Below are 8,675 nucleotides of genomic sequence, written 5' to 3' on the forward strand. Positions count from 1 at the left end.
ATACGCTCCAACAAACGGTTGGTCTCCCGCTTGTTTCTCTCAGCTTCCAGCATAACCTCGGCTAGGGAAGGAGGATGAGGCAGATTTGCATTCCTGACTTCACTGCCTTCGGCCTGCTCTTGAGGAGCAGGGTTATTGCGCGTGTTGACCATCCTAGGTAAACAAGACAATGATTTAGTCAGAATGATAAGATTCCGACACAGGATACAGAATGTAAGGAATAACTCGGAATGCAAGATGATCATCCGTATGACATGGTAGATACAGAAACTGCTTCTTTATTCCATCGTCATACACACCATACAAGGTTTAGTACAAGACCAAACAAGGTACTATTACGGTGAAAAGAGGATTACATCTCATCGGAGGCATCCCAAGCTCCTATACATTATTTTTCTACACCTCCGGAAAGCGGTACAAACTAGGTCATATCCCACGAGTCACGCAGGACGATAGACGACACAGCTAGTACGAACTAGTGATACTACCACTAACTCAGACCGATCCGTAGTAGTCCTCGTAGAAGTCACCTCCATAGCCTGGAAGCTCAACATGATCATCCGGAAACAGACGATCTCGCGGAGCTTGTGGACCATAGGGGCTAGGATGAGGTCTTGGACCAACAGACGGTGGCCTGCGGGGACCGCGAGGTGGGGTGATGCCTCCTACATCACGCCAACCCATCACGTCTGGCAGAGCAGATCTCACAGGATAGAGATCGCGCATATCCGAATATCCAGCTTGCACCGCCGGTGCAAACCGAGTCAACGTGGCCCAATGGTCAGCACGGGTATTGAAAAGCTCTAGCCTCAAGGCCCGATTTTCACGGTCCTTATCCTCGAGCATCTCAGCAGTGGTGCGAGTCCGTGAATCCTCCTGAGTGGGGTCAGCATAGATAGCCTGGAGATACCCTTGTGCTCCCGGAAGTGATCCTGGCATATACCGGAAATCAGAGTCCCGAAATAGGCCAGACCTGACTCGCATGATGGTCATCATAGAGTAGGCGGCATCCTGCACAGCCATCTCGATAGTAACCCCGAGTCCATAGGAGCAGTGAAGGGGCTCGGTGGATCCAGGATAAGATGGAAATATCCTGACAGTGCAGAGATACTGGCTTTGATTAAAGTCCCGAAATTGCTCTTCGACCGTGTACTCAGGATACCAACTGTATCCAGCCTCAGTCATTACCCTAACCAACATGGCGGTATGGCCGGGTACATCTAGGCATCGAGTCAGGTGAACCACTTGATTGAGGTCGCGAGTGGCCATCTGAAAGCACAACCATAATGCAAAGGCATTAGAATTTCTAGCCGAATTTCGGCAGCATAACAACTGTAAATGCTCAAGAAAGGTTTTGAGACATTTGACAAAGGATTTCATACACACTCAACAACATCATATCAAGTTCTGAGTCCATCCTAGCAACATAATGTGGTAGTAGAACTGAACTAGGCTTGTATCCATCAAACCTATAAGGTACTACTGATTAGTAACACGTGAACCTGATAGAGAGAAAAGATCCTAATTCCTTAACCCCCGGTGGAAGAATAGACTGACTCAGATCAGAATGTCATAAGATAAAGGAGTAAAAAGAGCCGTACGTTCCAACCCACAAACAATTCCCCTACATATAACTAAAGAATTTCTAGACTCAACATCGACCAGTTTGGCTTGGAGAACCTACAGGCAGTCCGGCTCTGATGCCAACGCTGTCAGGACCCCGACTCGATGCCACATAGGTCTAGCATGTAACACCTCATATCACTTTGCGGCCTCACGCACGGTATTCCACGGGTGTCGTCTTACCTTTGCCCGGGACCGTTTGCGCCTTTTGGCACACGTATATGATAGTGTCGCTAGCACCCATATGATAAGGAGCCCGGGCTGACATGGCTAGTCGTAAACCCAAAGTGGCACAGACTTACAGGGACAGGCATCCATGACCCAGCAACGAACGTGTCGGTCATCAGCAAGTGGGTCCGGGCTGTAGCACTGGGCTAGCAGGACTCCGGTAAACCGGGCTGTAGCGGGCTAACAGGACTCCGGTACTCAATGCGTGACATTTCCCCGAAGGGACAGACACGGGAATGAAGAAGGACACATGCCGGCCAGCCTAAGTGTTCCGAAGCAGTAGCAAGCTACCATGGCTCGGTGTAAACACTAGGAGACATTTCCCGGTAAGAGAGGCTACTAAAGATAAACAACTAGATAGTCAGATCCCACACATACCAAGCATTTCAATCATACACACAATATGCTCGATATGTGCAAATACAACAAGGCATCACAACATGACTCTACGACACAAGTACTTTATTTAAGGCTCAGAGAGCCATACATAACATACACATAGGTACGGGTCACACGACCCAGCATTCAAGTCATACAGTCATACAAACCAGCAGCGGAAGTAACTTGTCTGAGTACAGACAACTAGTAAAATAAAAGAGGCTTGGAAAGCCTAGCTATACTACGTGGTCCTTCACAAGCTCAGGATCACCACCTGGGCCTTAGCCTACTCATTGATGTCAACGTCTACGAAGAACCCATCAGAAGGGGTTGCAGCGTCTTCTGTAAAAATGTAGATTATAGCAACATGAGTACAAAGGTACTCAGCAAGACTTACATCAGATCCTACATGCATGCACATTATCAAGAAGGGTTGGTGGAGTTGTTGCAGCAAGCCAGCTTTGACTCTTGGCTAGGCTATCCTATGAGACTCCAACTTGAAATGGTTTTGCGCACACGATTCCACTACTCACCACTTCAATACACTACCGAGGATCCACCTCCGTCTTCCTACGAAAGAGCCATCCTCGGCACTCACACTTATCTTGAAGCTTTTAGTAGTTTCCATTTACTTGTCTATGAACTGTATAGGCAACCAAGTAGTCCTTTACCGCGGACGCGGCTATTCGAATAGATTATGTTAACCCTGCAGGGGTGTACTTCTTCATACACGCTCTCACCACTTACCGTCGTTACACGACATGTACTTGGCAACCTTCAAGCGGAAGCCCAACGTGGGTGTCGGCCACGACCTACCTAATCACCTAAGTCTCTAGTCCAGGTTTATCGCCTATTCGGGTTCCATCCATGAGGAGATCCGGACGAGGTTTCGCTCACAGCCCCAAACGATGTGAACAGGGTTCCCGAAATACCTAACGGGTATTCGGTACACCGTGCCACATACCTACCGCATCACAGCCCACCCCTACGGTCAGCGCTGTCCACGGCCTCCAGTAGGCTACAAACACCAGAAACTACTTGCAACTCCTGGACAGAGAACTAGGGTGAGTAAGAAGTCGAGAGGGTCCATTGGTTTCGGGCCCAATGCATGGTAGTAGCTGAATCTTAAATCACACATACAGATCTCAGTGCTTAAGGTCGGCTTTAATGAAACAACCCACCATGTACTCCTACATGGCCTCTCATCGATACCTTTACCAAATCGTGTTCACCACACCACTCTCATTACCGACATAATCATTTCACTCTAGTCCATCACCCAGATGAACCAGACCTGACACGACTCTAAGCCTAGCAGGCATAGCAAGGTAGGAACAACACATACATATGGCTCAAACAACTCCTACACATGCTAGTGGGTTTCATCTAGTTACTGTGGCAATGACAGGTCATGCAGAGGAAGTGGGTTCAACTACCGTAGCACACAGCAGTTTGAAACGCGTTGTCTTAATGCAGTAAAAGAGAGCAAGAGTGAGAACATGGGATTGTATCGATATGATCAAATGGTTGGTTGCTTGCCTGATGGTTCGATGCACTGATACGGTTCTTCGCTAGGGTAATCACGGTACTCCTCGGGGGCAGAACCTGCCGCAAAGAACACCGATACACAACCATCACCAAACAATGTGCAACAATATGATGCATGCATGAAACATGGCAATATGAGTGTGTTGGGCTAATGCAACTAAGACCAGAAGGGTTTGAACCAATTTGAACCAAAGATTCAAATTTCAAACTCGTACATGGCCCTTTAAAGTGTTTTACCTTGTTCTGCATTAAACATCAAGTTAACTTGTTTAATCATGCATGAAAATAGTACAGATGGATAGATTGGATTTTTCTGATCATTTTTCATATATAACTTGTCTGATTTGGAGTTACAGATTAAAAGTTATGAATTTTTGAAGTTTAAACTATATTCTGGAATTTCCTATATTAGATTAAATCTAGAAATTAATTTATTGCGTCAGCCTGACGTCAGTGTGACATCAGCAGGTCAACGGGACACGGTCCGGGTCAAACCTGACAGTGGGTCCCGCGTGTCAATGTGATTAGATTAGTTAAAGTTTAATTAAAACTAAACCCATTTAATTAACAGGGCTGGGCCCCACCTGTCATTGACTCAGGAGAGTCAACCAGGGCCCACCCGTGGTCAAACCCAGGTCGGCTGCACCGGCGTTTAGCCGCCGGCGAGCCCGACGCGGCGGCGGAAGTGGTTTTGGCCGTTCCGGCCACCAAATGGGTCGTGGAGGCCATCGGAGTGGAGCTGAGGACGAGCCGCAGCTCTTGGTGGAGTCCGTTGGGGTCGGGGTGGCCAGAGTTGGCGCCGGCGACGACTTTGGCGGCCACCGGAGTTCGGCCGAGGACGAACTTGATGCTAGAGGGGTCGGTGAGGTGCGGGGAGTGGCTGGTTAGGTGCTACGTGACATGGTGAACATGATGGACACCAGTTTGTGGCCGGAGGGTGACCGGGAGCACGTCGGCGACGAGCTCCGCGGCGGTGGGTGCGGTTGAGCTCCGGGAGGTCGCTACACAGCTCGGGAGCAAGAAAAGAAGGGAGGGGAAGATGGCTAAGCTCACGGGGAGTTCGACGAAGCACTTGGTGCGGCCGGGGACGGGCCGGAGCGACGTCGGCGTTGAAGGGGATCTCCGGCGACGGCGGTTCGGTCGAAGTCGATGCGGTGGGCTCGGGCCTTGCGAGCGCTCGGGGCTCGGCTTGCTCGAAGGAGAGGAGGGTAGCGGAGCTCCTGGACACGGCGGCACGGCGTGGGGTTGACGGAGGGCGTGGCTACGGCGAGGGGGTGGCGGCGATGGCGTCGGCCATGGCAGGGGAGCGCGAGAGAGAGGGGTTGGGGAAGAATGGAGGTGTCCTGGGGGTTCACGGCGCGGCGTGGAGCTCATCCATCCAGCCCCGAGGCGAGGAGGTGAAGCAGGGCGACGGCCAGCTGCGTGGCGCGCGCTGCGGTCGCCGTCGGGCACCTGCCTGCCTGCCTGGCCGGCAAGCAGCTCGCTGGAGCGGCGCTGGGCTGGGCCGGCAGGTGGGCCGGGTGCTGGGCGCCAGGTAGGTTTTTTGCTATTCTCCTGTTTTCTATTTTTTTAATACTTCTGCAACTTTGTTGAATTATTAAAAATACTTAGGCAACTCCTAAAATCACCAAACTACTCCTGGTCCATCGTTGGATTATTTCCAACATGAAACATTTTAGTTTGGAGATATTTGAGCATTTAAATATTTTATATAATTTTAAATGCCCAAATTCAAATATTTATGATTTAATTCAAAAACCCTAAGATGGCCTAGGAAAATGTGCATCACTTCTGGCAGAGGTTCTGAACCAAGACAAAAATGATGGGCATTTTAGAAGGGCATTTCAGGTTCATTGAAAAAGTTTTTAGTAAACCCTAGTTGGTTTCAGAGGGGGCTGGGGGTTCTGTCATCCCCATTTCAGGTTTCTGATGAAAGAATAAACATGATGCAACACTCTAATGCATGAACTAGCTAGGGTGTGACACTATCCCTTCGCTCACCCCGCTGTCGCGCCCCTGCCTCGCGCAGCCTCCAGTCGTGGCCATCTTCTGCCGGCCGCCCCCTCAGCCACGCCGGCCGCATCTCTGCGCTCCATCGTCGGCCGCTCACCTCGCCTGCTGCGTGTTGCTTCCTGCTGCTATGCGCTGCTCTACCGCTAGTACGCTGCTGCGCCATGCCCTCGACACCGCCGTGGACAAATGTGGCGGAGGGATTGTTAATGGAGTACGAGAAGGAGGTGGCGGAGAAGGTGTGGAGAGGCAGGAGGTCTGGGGCGGTGTCACCTGGCTGCGGTGGAGGTGTTTATGCGAGAAGGAGCCGGAGTGGAAGGAGAGATCACAATTGGAAAGAATCACAAAAAAAATCATAACCCGGAGATCTCAGTTCAAAAAAATGTTAATATCCATGAAGGGGTGATTTCCTTCAATAGATGGAAAACATAGGAAATATTGGTTGTTATCAAGGAAAGGTAAAAAGTTAGGAAAGTTATGATTTTTGAACTGATTTCTATGCAAATGGGGTTTAATTGTTTGGTAACGTGATATCAGTACCTGCCCGTTTGTGACGTGTCTGATTAGGAAAGTTTGCAAATGTTAAGAAACTATTTATTGGGAGGAAAGTTGTGACGTGTCTGTTATTTGTTTCCTAAAACAAATTTCACTAATAAGAGAAATCGATTGGTTTAGATAAGTTAGGAAAGTTGGATTAAAATGTATTATTTGTTTCCTGAAAATCTGTTATTTGTTTCCTAAGACAAATTGAACCAATAAAAGGAATCGATTGATTTGCATAATTTAAGGAAGTTAGATTAAAATGTATTATTTGTTTCCTGAAAATCTGTTATTTGTTTCCTAAGACAATTTGAACCAATAAAAGGAATCGATTGATTTGCATAATTTAATGAAGTTAGATCCGTGATTTATTATACGTTAGGAAAGTTCTGGTTGTAATAAAGAGTGGAGAGAAAAATAAACCGATGGACCAGGGTGGGAGGGGGTGGTGGGAGGAGAGACAAAAAAACCCAATGAAAATAAACCACAGACCAGGGAGGGAGGGGGTGGTGGGAGGAGAGACGAAAAAACCCAGCGAAATTAGACCGCGGAGATGATTCACCAACTCGTCCATTAGGAGTAGAGATATCAGTACATGTGTGGTTGTTTTCTTGGGCCATCATAGATAGTAAAATACCTTATGTTCTGGTTGTTTTCTTAGAAGTATCTTACCCAATGGTCAAGGTTGATTATGTTCCATTTTCTATGAGGTAAGTATTTGGGAAACATTTACATGTGGCGCGCCGGCCAAAGCTTCGGCTAGACGCGCGATGTGCGTTCGATGGTGCACATCCCTGCACCCACGCGCGCTAAGAGTCGACTAATCGCCCGGGCCCGCCAGCAACCATTCCCTTTTTCTTTTTTTCTCTGATCTCTTTCCTCTGGTTATCTTCTTCCTCTTATTCTTTTTTCTTCTATCTTCTGCGCAGGATGTGCTGCAAGCTCAGGCCCGCCATGGTGGAACCGGCGACGCGCCATGTGGACGAGACGAGCGTCATGGCCTGTGGGTGGGAAGCTGCAACCAGTATCCCGTCGGCTACTGCAACTGGGGGCGGCCCATGGTGTTGGACTGGGGTTGGGTGATGCTTGAACCGGAGTCCAGCGGTGCTGGAACGAGAAACCATGGTTGCTACAACCAATAGCTGCCCCCGCTCAGAAGCGCTGCAAGGGGTGATCATGGAGTGCTACAATCGGCGCCCTACAGTGCTGGAAGTGGCGTGCGGCGATGATACAACCGCTGCACAGCGATGCTACAATTGGCAGACGACGGGCGCCGATGCTTCAACCCGACATGAAGTTACAACCGGTGGCGAAAAAAGCTTCAGCAGGCATGGTGGAAAACCGTCAACCTCCATGGAAAAGCTTCCGTGATAAAAAGCTTGAACCGGCTTCGGGAAGGAAGCTTCACCGATGGTAAAAGCTTCAACCGACAGTTGTAGAAGCTTCAACCGGCGGGTGAAAAAGCTTCAATCGGCTTCGGGGAAAAAGTTTCAACCATGCACACGCCGCTGGTGCAAGCGGCGACGCCGAAAGTTGCGGCAGGCAGCACGGTGGTGATACGACGACAGCAACTTAGGTGCTGCAATGACAGAGAGACGTGGGGGTGCGTGCTGCAATCCGATGCCGTGATTCAATCACCCGCGCCATAGATAACAGCAATGTTTCCTCCTCGACCCAAATCAACATTTTTTTAGCAAAATGCAGATAACAACAATGCACGGAGACAGCATTGCACATAACCACAAATCAGATTTCATCATGCCCAACGATACACGGCACCAAATTTGAAAAAAAGATACACAACACAACATTGCTGAACCAACACAGCATATATCAGATGGATTGCGTAGCACTCTCAAACCATGGCATTGTCGTCGGTGCCGACCTCTTCCTCCTCAACCGAGTAATCCTTCAAAAGTGGATTCAGAGGCAAAAACTCTTCGTGCCAGAACTTCCTGTGCTTCTCATCCAACTCGTCAAGTAAGGCTTTATACTCAGCATTTGAGACTGGTTCATCATCATCACTGGAACCGTCATCAGAGTCTGCTGCTGCAGCTTTGGTGGCCTACTCTTTGGTCTCATCCATGGTTGAGTCGGCAAGAACAATATCTTCCTCGTCGTGCCCGTCAGCCGGCACCTTCCTTTTGGTGGAGCAGATCTTCAGCGGACACTCATCGCCGCTGACAGCCTGCGACGCCGCCATACTTTTGGTGTTGCACGGCTTCAGCGAGGAAGACTCCTCGTTTCCGGCCATAGCTCTTATCTCTGCCCGCCGCCACGAGCGATTTCGATGTCGGGTCGGTGGCTAGGGATTCGTGGGTCGTTTAGGTGAAGGCGGAATTGGGATC

The sequence above is a fragment of the Triticum aestivum genome, chromosome 7A (genome assembly GCF_018294505.1).
Source record: "Triticum aestivum cultivar Chinese Spring chromosome 7A, IWGSC CS RefSeq v2.1, whole genome shotgun sequence".
In the NCBI taxonomy this organism is placed as follows: domain Eukaryota; kingdom Viridiplantae; phylum Streptophyta; class Magnoliopsida; order Poales; family Poaceae; genus Triticum; species Triticum aestivum.